This window comes from Rhodnius prolixus, unplaced genomic scaffold, assembly GCF_049639745.1.
Source record: "Rhodnius prolixus isolate KJV_2025 unplaced genomic scaffold, Rpr scaffold_4, whole genome shotgun sequence".
Taxonomy (NCBI): domain Eukaryota; kingdom Metazoa; phylum Arthropoda; class Insecta; order Hemiptera; family Reduviidae; genus Rhodnius; species Rhodnius prolixus.
In genome coordinates, this window is record NW_027411614.1 from 18,298,644 (window position 1) to 18,312,029 (window position 13,386).

At 33.8% G+C, this 13,386-nt stretch overlaps 1 protein-coding gene and 1 non-coding gene across 6 annotated transcripts in view; both read right to left on the bottom strand.

Moving 5' to 3' along the window:
- LOC141456070 (irregular chiasm C-roughest protein-like) overlaps positions 1-13,386 on the bottom strand; it is a 921,342-nt gene that overhangs the window by 520,636 nt on the left and 387,320 nt on the right. The gene's annotated exons all lie outside the window — the stretch shown is intronic.
- LOC141456609 (U6 spliceosomal RNA) lies at positions 7,258-7,367 on the bottom strand. The gene has a single exon (XR_012459891.1). It is a non-coding gene; the product is annotated as a U6 spliceosomal RNA (small nuclear RNA).

The following is a 13,386-nucleotide window of genomic DNA, read 5'->3' on the forward strand; positions in this document are numbered from 1 at the left end:
GATTATATTCCTGTTAAAATTTTGAAATTCCACCAGAAGTAACAATTTACTTGTTCCACTTTTTTGAATCTATAAGAGTTTCTTTAACTGCACTGTATGCACTTTAATATACGTATAACGTTTATTTCAACAACTTTTCGGTAAAAATTCGTGCAATTTTGATGAAAGATGAGTGTAGCTTAAATTAACACTTTTATTACAGTAAAACAAACAGCATATTAATAAATGTTAAATATGTTTTGATTTGTAAAAGAAAAATTTAGAAGTCCAATTCTGAGAAATGCAGAAAGAAAAAGTCGTTTAACTGTTCAGGACCACATTTTCTCTGTAAAAGAAAGAATGTTCGCTGCATTTCATTACGCCCTGGAGAGCATAAATAACTGTTACGGGCCCACGATTTAAAAATTAAATATTTTCATACGAAAACAATAAATGTTACAATTAATTTATTTTTCTTTTTTCCATTTTAATGTAGGACGCGTAATCATCTAAGGTCACTGCACCAGGAGCTTTATTTTTGCGTCCAGCATTGCCTTCTCTCAATTCAGGTAACACAGACCTTCACCGGACAAAACCTGTCTTAGGAAGAGAAAATCTAAGGACTAGCTGCTGGATTTCAAAACTAGGGATGGCCAATTTCAGTGAATTGAAAGTAAAATAATATCCTATCGCTGCATAAATTGTAGGATGTTACGCAATTATAGTAGAGTTGATTTACTCTGAAGATTCTGTATATAATTTACAAAATTTTAATTTGCAGCATATTCTGTTACAAGGTACAACACTTAATCTGGTGGTAGTTGTATAAAATATACAACCTTTTAGTTACCTGTAGCTAAATTTATATTGGTGCTGCTCTAACCTAGGATCAAATAGCTAGGGGTAAAACGTTATTGTAATGTAAAGGCAAACCGCTAACGCTGACGTCGTAAGTGGATAAGTGCTGCCTAACATCGTCTCTGTTTACTAAAGCACAAGCAAATAGTGACACAGCTTGTAAATTACTTCGATGAACAAAAATTTTGTATCATATGACAAGTTTAGTGCCAGACTTTCATTTTGTTCTATCTCACTATTTGGTAAAAATTACCTTCTGAAGTTGGCCTTTGCGAAACAAAATTGCAATCATCAAAGTATTTCTATTAGTTTTTAATTTTCTCTCAGACACAGAAAGGGGGGTTCCTCCGAAAGTTTTCTCATCAAATCAGACTAAAGACCGTCATATTTATGCCCAATTTTCGGAGTTTTTATTATTTAAGTAAATTCACCATTTACCACCTGTATTTATTCTAAACTAGAGTCATTATTTTCATCAAACACAGCTTCTCTAATTGGCAGCCATTGACAATGAATTGACAATTTCGTTTATTAATTAAATGGAAGATAAATCAATTTAACAAATAAAAATAAATTTCAGTTAATTAAAAATATAATTTGTATAAATGAGCCGTACACTGCACAATTTGATTAACTCCATAAAACATAAAGTGGGAATCCGCATTGTTTTTTGTAATTCTGTTTATAATACAAATTCAAATAAATTTACCTTTATCATTCAACGCCTGCTACTGTATTTAAGTTGAATTACTGCAACGAATTACATTAGAGCACAGAGTTAATCAAAATGACTTCTGAAATTAATTATTTATTATTCAATAGCCAAAACATTTTTACCGTTTAATGGTCTTTATTATTTGGGAAATTTATTAAAAATATGAAAAGCTTTTAATGAACTCCTTTGACACTTAAATTTAAGATATTTCAAAAAGTGGATTTAATCGATTCTTGCAGAGAACAACTCGCATAAGTGTTTTTTATTTTTCAAATAAATAAACTTCTAATAAAGTAAGACTAAACGATTAGTTATAGTAATAATATAACTAAGTTTACACGAGCGACGTAGATACTTCAAACATGCGAGTAATATCTAATTAGAAACCGAACAATTAAATGGAAATACATACGAACAGATACATTGTAAACAGATACATTGTAGAGCGAAGGAAATATAAATATTAATTTATTGGATAAATGGTTTAATGCGGATAACTATAAAAAAATTTAACAAAGGAACCACCAGTAATTTTGTTACTTATCAAATTCATTAATTTCGGATAAAATTTCAGTTGCTCATTTAATACTAAATAAATATTTTATTTTATATATTTACTAAAGAATTTTTTGTGTCATTTGCAACTACAAATAGAAATGCAATAAGTTTAATTAATGAAGCCTAAGTCAAGATCTCGTTCAATGATGAGATTCCAAAAGTTTTGATTTGTTCTAGAGCTACAAAGCAAGCACATATGTTACAGTGAGGTGGATCATCTGGGATATAGAGGAACAAAGGTCACGGTCAGCAGATTGACATAAACTCAATGTTTGATACCGGAATTTTTTATTTATATTTGTATTTTTCCAATTTCGGCACTGTAGGGTACAAAGGCTTGGATAAGCTTTGAAGTTCCATACTAGAAATGTCAACACTAGCTTAGTACTGTTAGCTATATCTATACCTAAGATAGTACTTTAAATCGTTTTTACTAGTTAATTTATGACGCTTTGGTGAGTTCAACTTAAACGTTTATTGATAACAACCCTAAATAGTGCACCAAACAAACGTAGGAAAACGAAAGACTTTTATTCTCTGCAGATAAAAAAAATCGTTAGTTTTATTCGTCATAGCACTCAAGATTTTAACGTTTCTGACCAGTTTCCACTACGTTTCTGCTTAACTCTACACTTTCTGATTTAAACTAGTGCATGTCAAAAACGTGTAGAGATCACATTCTTTACCAAACTGATCAATCAACCTCTTTAGTCAGAAATATACTAAAAAAAGGTGTGCAAAACGGAAAAAATCAACTATACTATCCCAGTACTGTGGACATAAGCCATATTTTTAACGAAATACTACCAGCAATACTAATGGCAATGTAGTTCCTTTTAAAGAAAAAATTAAATCTATTTATCAGGAATTAATTTAATCTGACATGTTTTGAACTAGTTTTCTGCAGTTGGGAGCTTTATAGTTTTGATAGTTCTAAAACAATACTGAACGATATGTGGAGAAAGCATGCCGTCCCTCTTGAATTCAAGAGATCAATCGAAGCGAAGAAATGAGTACTAACAGATTATATTTTACTATATATTTTGTTTTTGTTTTTGACATCTGATTTAAGTGCAAGTTTAGCGCAGCAGAAGGAAGTAATAATAGTCGGTTTAAGTTCATTGTTCAATTAACTTATTAGTACTTTACTTAATTCAGTAGTTAAGTATTAATAATAATATGTAATTAATAATTAATCTAGTTTGTTAATATTAAATATTAATGTAGTTTTCTTCAATTACATTGTTTATCTAGGTTAATCTAGATATGTATTTTTTTAGTTTGTTATAAAACTTCTTTACAACAAGTACTCAATTAAAGGGCTACATTAAATTAAAGTTTGAAAATGAATTAATTATAATTACAGGTACTATTTATTATATTTGTTACTAACTATGTAATTTGTGCTCACGTAAGACGAATTCAAGACTGAAATTTCGTTTTAACTCCATAATTCAAATCGTACAACAGTAATAGACCAACTCTAACTTTCCCTTTTTCTTTTTAATATGCGAGTGAATGTGATAATTATTCAGAATAAAGATAAATCACAAGAATAATTTGGAATACAGTTAAAATGAAATGCCTAGTTAATACTAACTATGATGGTGAGATACAACTTTTATTATTCTAACAGAAAAATATTTATGGGTGATAAAAAGGCCAGCACAAGGGTCTGTAACATCTAATGCATTCTAAAAACTATGATTCTTGAAGTATGAATGAAAATGTTGGGTACTTGCTGATTTGTGTACCTTTTGGCGTTTAATCAACCCTTATACTTAACTTTTAAAACTGTAAGTTTTTGTTAAGAAGATATTTTACTATATAGAGAACCTAAAATGCTTACTCGCAGAAAAGCGGGAATTGAGCGAAGAGGATAAATGATCAACATGGCCGGATGGACTTCCGTAGAATGAAGGATACCCGAGCGATATCATTGCACCACAACACCTCCTTTAATTAAGTAGTTGATACAATAAAGAATTTCCAATGATTTTAAGAAACGATTTTGCATAAAAACTTCAGTAAATACTTAAAAACTTTAATAAATGCACCTTATAAATGTTGCATGAATATATTCGCTTTAAATAAGCTGGCTACATGCAAAAAAAAAGTTAAAAAAAGTTAACCAGAAAAGATTTTATAGTTAAAACTTTTCGGAAGGAAGAGCCGGCCCACGAAGTGTGACAGTCCGCCGGCTGTCATTCAATGTCCTACGTGTTTACTAAGTTTAATTTTCACGCCAGTTGAAAAACTAGCGTGTATATGAAACTATTTATATATTATTGGCTTCTCGGTTTGGGTTGCCGTCATTTTGTAGACACGCAAGCTGGAAAACTGAGAAAAAATAAATAAATACATTTAAAAAAGAAAAAGTTTTAATTGAAAATGAATATTTAACCACTCTTAAGGTTACGTTCCAGTGTAAAGTTACGGTTACAAAAACAGTTCAGTATTTGCAAGATATAAAGATGACTCTAATTTAGGAGGCTTGTGAAAAATTTGAGTTAGAAACGTGAAAAAGTCGTGTGAGTGACTTCAACAGAAGTTTTTCTCATTTCACGAAAGGTTGGGTCTCACTTACGTATTATTTCTGGTGCTAATTCCTAAGAAAATACTTCTATTTATAGGAGGCATTTATGAATGTAACAGATATTTAATTAATACCCATTTGGGGGTTAATAAATTGCAATTTTTTACATGCATTTGGGTGACACGCATAGAAAGACGTGTGTTAAGCTCGTTACATTCAATGAAACCAGATGCACATGAATAAGGTGTTGGCGTGTTACTTATAATTTGCATTATTAAAATGTAAATCACACCTTCATTTTATTTATTTTTTATTAATACGCTCAAATCAGGAAATTTATTTACTTATTTAGTTTTGCAGTAACCTTTCAAATAATGATAGACCGACATAATCAACTGAAGCAAATCAATAGAAACGATTCCACTGACAATTATCTGAAGTTAAAAAAAAACAATCAAAAATATCGCTAAGTAAAATCCAAATTTGTTTCACTTGTTCAATAAGTTGTTCCTCTGTCAAAACCTAACAATGCTAAACCAAATTATAGTATATAGGTGAAAGGTTTAGTGGGTCACTAGTCTATTTATTTTTAGTCGTATAAATGTAGGAACATTTTAGTGTGTTTATATTGTGGTGGTTTTATAACGTAATGTACATTGTGACGTGAAATCAACGATAGAGATCCATTACGGAGGGACAAGTCCATAAACCCATGCTGTTAAGAGATTATTTACATGTAGAGTGTTTGAAAATCCAATCATTCCACGCTAAATCTACACAATAGCACCTATTAGGTTGGAAAAGAAAACAATATAAATGCATAAATTCATTTCACTAAAATGGTCAATATTATATATTTTTAATATTAATAAATTAAATTAATTTATTCTATTTTATCTCCGTTTCATAATTTATTTATTATCATCGATTTTATCCGTCTCTAGCACGCGTTTTCAACACTTTATTTATTGTGAATTCTATCTCTTGATAACAAATAAACGTAAAAATTTAATTATTTCTCAAACTAATAAGAGAAATCCAAAATTTCCTTAAATTGTAATCATCTTAAATTTTACGAGGGTCGTTTGAAAAGTCCGTGCAAAGTCAGAGAGATAGCACTACTGGCGCGTATCGAGGTTATGTTTAGTTAGTAGCATCTCTTGGAAGAACACACACCAAGTTTCAGCCAGATCGGTCTATTTCTTTGTGTTTGGCATTCGTTTGAATCGAGGAAGTCGAGTGATTTACAAAAAATGGACGAAAAAGAATTTCGTGTGTTGATTAAACACTACTTTATGAAAGGCAAAACGCCTCAGGAGACTAAAGAGAAGCTTGATAAACATTATGGTGACTCTGCACCTTCGATTTGAACAGTTTATAAGTGGTTTCAAAATTTTCGGAGTGGCCATATGGGCACAAGTGACGCTGAACGTTCTGGACGCCCTGTTGAGGTTACTACTCCAGAAATCATTGATAAAATCCTTGATATGGTGATGGATGACAGAAGAGTGAAGGTGCGTGAGATTGCTAGTGCTGTGGGCATCTCGAATGAATGGGTACATAATATTTTGCATCAACATTTGGACATGACAAAGCTATCCGCAAGATGGGTGCCGCGATTGCTCACGCTAGACCAAAAACGAAATCGTGTGAAGTGTTGCAAGGACGGTTTGCAGCTGTTCCAGAAGAATCCGCAGGACTTTAAGCGTCGTTTCGTCACTGTGGATGAAACATGGATACATCACTACACTCCTGAGACCAAAGAACAATCTAAACAATGGGTTACCAAGGGGGAACCTGCGCCAAAAAAGGCGAAGACAGTTCCTTCGGCCGGAAAGATTATGGCGACTGTCTTTTGGGATTCGCAAGGAATAATCCTCATCGACTATCTGGAAAAGGGTAAAACTATTACAGGTGCATATTATTCATCGTTATTGGGCCGTTTGAAAACCGAGCTGCAAGAAAAACGCCCACGATTGGCCCACAAAAAAGTCCTTTTCCATCACGACAACGCACCAGCTCACACCTCAGCAGTTGTGGTGGAAATAGGGTTCCAACTCGTTTCACATCCCCCCTATTCTCCAGACTTGGCTCCCTCGGACTACTATTTGTTCCCCAATATGAAGAAATGGCTGGCGGGAAAAAGATTTTATTCAAACGAGGAGGTGATTGCAGAAACGAATGGCTATTTTTAGACTTGGACAAATCCTATTATTCGGAAGGGATCAACAAACTAGAGCAGCGTTGGACGAAGTGTATAAGCCTAAAAGGAGACTATGTTGAAAAATAAAAAAGGTTTACCCCAAAAAATTAATTTTTTGGAAATAGCTCTTTTTTTTAAAGAATACATAACATTTATATATATATATATATAAAAAAAAAAAAAAATTATATATAGCTCTATAACTAAAAGGAAAGTAATAGCCTATTTTTACCGGCAGAGCTTAGCGTCCAAATACCAATTATTGATCGCGAACAGGGGCGGAAACACTTACTTCACGGTAAACATTTTTTCTCTAACAAATAAAAAGTAGTCATACGCGGGATTCGAACTGGGGATCTCCCACTTACAAAGCCACGCTCTTGACCACTAGACCAACTCCCGCCCCCAAAAAATATGGTAAGCTTCACCACGATTTTGCGTATCATCCTTGCGCAGGGGTCATGTTGATCTTCTCTGTATTGTTCTAATTTTTAGCAGATGTATGCACCGCCGGAAACAAGTACTGATCTATAACTGTTAAATGAATATTTCTAGGAATAAAATGCGTTTATGAAATTCTCACGAGGTGGGCTAAAACTGTTATTAAGGTGTCTCGCGTAGTTTCGCGAAGTAAAAGTTTTACAAAAGGATCTTAAGAGTTTGAGTGTGGTTTGAGTACGTCACAGTTCTGATGTTGAGCTTTAAATGGAAACAAATTTGGGAGGGTTGAGAAGGAAACCAAAAGGATGACCAGAGTGTACAAAAAATGGTTTCTTCTACCTCAGTGTTAGTGAGTGATTAGTAAACCGCAGAAAACCAAAAAATGTGGAGCCAATAATTCACTGTCAAACAGACAGTGTTACCAAGTTGGTAACACTCCAATAACATTCTACTGACTCTCTTCGTCAGAGAGGAGATCGCGAGGCCACTGTCTTTTAAGACGTCTAGAAATGTTGTCTGGAAATGTTCTTGAAGATAGATAGATGTACAAGTGGATTGTGATGTGTATGAATGTTAAGATGAAATTTTCTGTATCGCGTTTCAGCAAATTGTGTGACGAAAGGAATGTTCAAGTCTGTGTGAATGGTTTGATTGGTGACGTAGAAAGGAGCGTTTACTATAGAGCGAAGAATTCGTAACTTCTCCACTCTGATATGTGTGATATGTTGCTTATTGTTACCCTTGTTGCTTATAACGCAATGCGTTTGTAATTAAATAAATGATTAAAACAAATTGTACACTAAATTTTTAGAAAATTGTAACACCACCTGTAAATTGCGATAATTTCCTTTTACTCATTAAAATCAAATCTTCCATTTTGTTCACATTTAGTGGCCTCCTGAACTACAATTCCATTTGCATTTACAGTGAATGCACCCTTTTTAAAATACGAAATTAACGTGAACCCCTTCTTTAAAAAGATTAATAGTTCTACAACTTTTGCGATAAAATGATTTATACCAATTGGCTAGATATGTGTTTAAGTTAATTTATGTAATCACACTCTGGCTGTCGCTAATAATGATGTATTTTTGTTCAGAACATGCGTGAATATTATTTCTGTACCCATGATGTTGCTACTAATTCAGCACTATCTGTGGAAGCGCTGTTATCTGATTTAGCTATCATAAATCATCGTTGCAAACATGATTATAACTCCTATCCCAATTTTGTTATTAAATTTTTGTTTCTTCCATTAATACATGATGTGTGCCTAGTTTGTGGGCGGAAACGTAATTCGCAACGCCTATTGTCTCACCAAAAAAGATTGGTCTATTGAAAGTGGGAAAAAAATAATTTTTTTAGGCCATCTAAAAATTAAATTCTTTAATTTCCCTTCCAAATTTGATTTCTTAGTTTGCTTAAGTTTTAAATCGCTCTTTCTCACGAAGACAGCCTAAATTTGGTGACATTAATAACTTGATCACTTAAGTTGTTTCTTCCATTTGGAGAGTGCAAGGGTTATATCAAAACTTGATAACGTGAACCACAAGTTTACTGGATCGAAAAGAGATGGAAGCAAATCCATTCTGTTCATCATTCTTCCTGCTTCATACTTTCACAGAATTACTGTGGTTGATAACGGTGGCCAAGTAAGAAGAGTTGTTTATTAAGTAATTCTTAATTAGAAATTAATCTGATGGCAACTAATGCTCTATTATATAATTACCCTCAGTAAAGCTACATTTAATTGATTGTTCGAAGTTGTATCTTACTTTGCCGGAGATTATCCAAGAATAATGAAGTCTTCTAAACCATCTGCATACCTCAATATTTATCTTAAAATTTATTAACACAAACCCTGGACTTATCTTTTCTATCATGTAGCGTAATCTCAAGGTGCTGCCCAATTTACGATTTCCTTTAGATTTTACTCGATTTTTGGGTGGTAGCATAATTTTCAGTTAATCAAAAAACGTTCTCTTTGAGTTTATCAAAAAAGTACTGCTGTTTTGCCATTAATTTGTGGGTGCAGAGTAGGTCTCAGGAGTGGTGGCTCGCCACCACTGGACAGAGACAGGCGAAGGAGTTTATAAAAGGCTATTCGCCGAGGCTGACTGCAGAATTAATCCGTCAAGGCCGTGGGGCTATCAGGATGATTGTAGGCCTATTAACTGGCCACTGCAGACTCAGAAAACACATGCATCGCATGGGCCTGGCAGATGACAGCCTTTGTAGGTTCTGCCAGGAAGAAGAGGAAACTGCACTGCACGTGTTGTGTCAGTGTGAGGGGCTTGTATGGCTAAGGATGTTACTTCTCGGGGAGGAAAAACCAAGGCCTGAGAGCTTTACCCAGGAGTCACTCTCCAGAATTAAGAGTCTAATTAAACGGACGGGTCTGGAGGGTGAGCTCTAAAAGTCGGGGAGCCACAATAGATCCAAAGGGGTCGCAGTGGCATAGGCCTTGTGGCCGCCCTTATTTAATCTTATCTTATCTTAGTTCCACGCGCTACCAAACTGAGCTAATCCTTACCAATAGTATTTTATAATTATTATTTCCTTTACAAGAACAAACAGACTGTCTTTACGATGACGTATTGAAAGGTAATAATTTATAACTTAAATTTTAAAACTAAAACATCTTTCTAACTAGTTGAACATAAACTGCAAAGTCAAATGCAAATTTAAACAACTGAGAAATGGAGAAATGATAGGGAATACATTATTTATAGAGATGTTATTTGTTTTGGAAATATTCCTTTAAAAAAAAAAAAAATGCGTGGGATGAACTGAAGTCAGTCCAATGTCTTTTTATTGTACCTCTTGTTGTAATAAAAATTCACAACGTGACTCTATTAGGGGATTTATCCGGTCTTATATAAATATCCAGATCCTTGGCTGTGGTTGGTTGCTGCAAGAAGTGGGGAGAACAGGGCTAAGCACGAAATCAAATCCCAGTACTGCCGCGTATGTCAAGCAGGATATCCTGACGGAGGTACGTGCGGCTTCCCAAGTTTCCACTACACTAACGGGCAGATTCTCTACCCCACTGGAAATGTAAAATATCCCGTGTTTTACACTTGGCAAAATCGGTTACGTATAGATGTTATTGAAATTGAAAACAAATTTGTGGTAACCAAAACTAATGTTCTTTATCTTTGCTAAAAATTATGTAACTTTCATTCAAACATTATTGTGACATTCCGAATACTTTTACTTAGCGGTTATTACATTGAACAAATTTATTTACAACACAGAATTTTGACTAAAACTAAGTAATCACTCGTAAGTAATTCGCTTAATGGGGCAGCTTTCTAACTACGCACGAAGCTTCATGATAATGCGCCAAAACCAAACTTAAAACAAACTAAATGTGAGTATTCATTTAATCCAGATATGACAAATAACGAAAAACTGCTTATAACAAAAAAATTACAAGGCTTTTTTTAAATACAAAATATATTTTCAGAATAAACTCCTAAAAAAAAATCATTAGGTGTATTAATAATTTTTTTTAGCTTTCTAAGAACGGATCTTCCTACTTATTTGAAATACTTTAATTACCAACTCACCTTGAGCAGTGAACTTGGCATTAAAGTGCAAATCTCGCTCCAGGCATTTTCTAAATCTTCCGCGGCTTTCTGGTGTCTAAAAGCCGTGTCAGACTTGTAGCAGCAAAAAGAAGAAGGCTAAAAATACAGTTGAAAAACGCTAACCAATAGAACTGATGGCTGACTAAAGCAAGCAAATAACAAAAAAAAAGGCTCGGTCAGTTCATAATACAGATATAGAACCTGGCCAAACGGTCTCTTCATCCCAGATGTAGGTCTGAGATCGTGACCAAATTCTTACTTCCATTTCAAGTGATGATACATGGCTTTCGGCCAATATAAACACCAGGACATTTCACTGCTTAAGAGAAGTCACTCTAGAAGTTTTTTTATAAAAGAAAGAAAACTTAAGAAGTAGCAGTATTTCCAACAGTGCTTATCAGATTGTACTTAATCATAAACAATTAATAGTCTCGCTTGAAATTGTCTTGAACAGGTGTAAGCACAGTACAAGCAAGTTTTGGGTTACTAAAAAGCTATAAGAAGATAATGTAGCAGCTTGGATAATATGTATAACATCACAAACTGCTAAAGTGCAGCTGAAAACGCTAAAAGTAAGCAATAGTGACAGCTGAAAAACACTATGCCTGAAAAAGCAGCTCTGCAATCAGACTCTTAGAAATCTCTTCGCCTAGCGAAAGAGTATGGAATGATTGACATCACTTTGGAAGCTGTCCTGAAGTAACCCCTGCTTTGAGAGCAATCTGGGAAAGAAAACTACATATTATTGTAGAGTACTGTACCTCTAAGGCGCCACGGTAGCCGAGCGGTTAGAGGCGAGACCTGTGAAGCTAATATGTATTATGGTACTGGGTTCGATTCCCGGTCTTTAGGCCTTGGATTTTATTTAATGGTTAATAAAAGCAATTTTTACAGTAAAGTATGATTGCTAGTCGCCTCCGTCCACGACATCTAATTGGTAGTTGGACGTTAAGCCGCCCGGAAAAAACAGGCGATTACTTTACTTTATTTTACTACTGTACCTCTATTCACTTACAAAGAAGGAGTAAAATTACAGCCAATTTCGGTAACATTTTGTATTTATTTTGACGAGCTGTCGACATAGAGAGTCATACTTATAGGATTAAACTGATTAATGCTGCACATTTTTTAAGATGAAAGTTTGTGTTAACCGAGTTTGAAGAATCCATAATCAATCACAACCAAAAAAACAAGGACAGCTAACCTTTAAGATCAATCATACTTCAATTCTAGTTTACCATGAAACAAAATAAAAAACGGAAAAAAACATTGTTCATCTGTATAAGCAGCCCGGAAGAGAAGTTGGTCCCTTAGTCGAATGCGAAGTAAATAAAAAATATGACTGAAATTGGCTATAATTTCTCTTCTCTATTAAAAATAATGTTGCTCGTGTCTAATATGTTACAAACCTCCAAGGGACTGTACTAAAGTTTCAAGAATTTATAGCCTTTTTTGCCCTGAGTCTCAATAACAAATAAAATTAATTTTTTTTTCCGAATATAGCTCCCATATCTCTCAGAGGAATTAAAAAAACAGTAAAATTACAAAATATTGAAGTATTATTACTCCAAAAACCAAAGTGACTAAGAAAGCAAGATGTACATATGAAAGCGAGTTTGATAATTAATCAAAACTAACCTCTAGATTAAGCTTGTACACTTGGAATATCCAATTATGAAATTAGCAAGATATATCAGGTGAAAAAAATATGTCGAAACTTGACAAACCCCAGTATTTCACCTAGCCTTAAGCGAAAGTAATAAATCGAAAAATGAAATCAAGTAATCGCAGACCATAAGTTGTAGGAGCATTCAGAAAGCAGCAAATAAAACACAATACCACTTAATGCACTTGACTATGACTTGATTATCGGCTTACAATAAATAACTTACATCAAACAGTTCTATGGGTTCCATTCGGAGTTACAATACACAGTAGTGCATTTATGCAAAGCCCTATACTGCAGCTCAATCCAGAAGTAAACCGCAAATGAACGATCCTAACCCTTGTGTCACAATCAGAATGTGCAGCTCTAATAGGCATTAACAACGATATTCCATCGGCCTATTTATACTAACTTCATTGCTAGCCTATTATTTTGACAGAATAGATTTAGAAGCTATTTCGTATAAAAGAATTTTATTTTAAATATTTGTGATTCCAGAAATCTGTCTAAATATTATGTCTTTCTTAATTTCTGCAAATGTTTGAACCATTTTGCTCAAACTTTGTGGGATTCCTATTCACAAAATTTAATTCTCACGAATATAAAATGCAGAGAGATTGAAAACTTATTTCTTAACATCATCATGAGCAAATGGAAAAGAGATTCCACTGAATTTAAGCGGTCAATACTCGATTACAATAACCTGAAGTGCAATAAAACAGATAGGGTAGGGATTAGCTTCTGTGGCTAGCGTATACACTGGTTCTTAAGCGGAGATTCTGAGTTCGAATCCAGCTGCTGGCCCTTAGATTTTTTTTCTTCATAGGAACTTCTTAC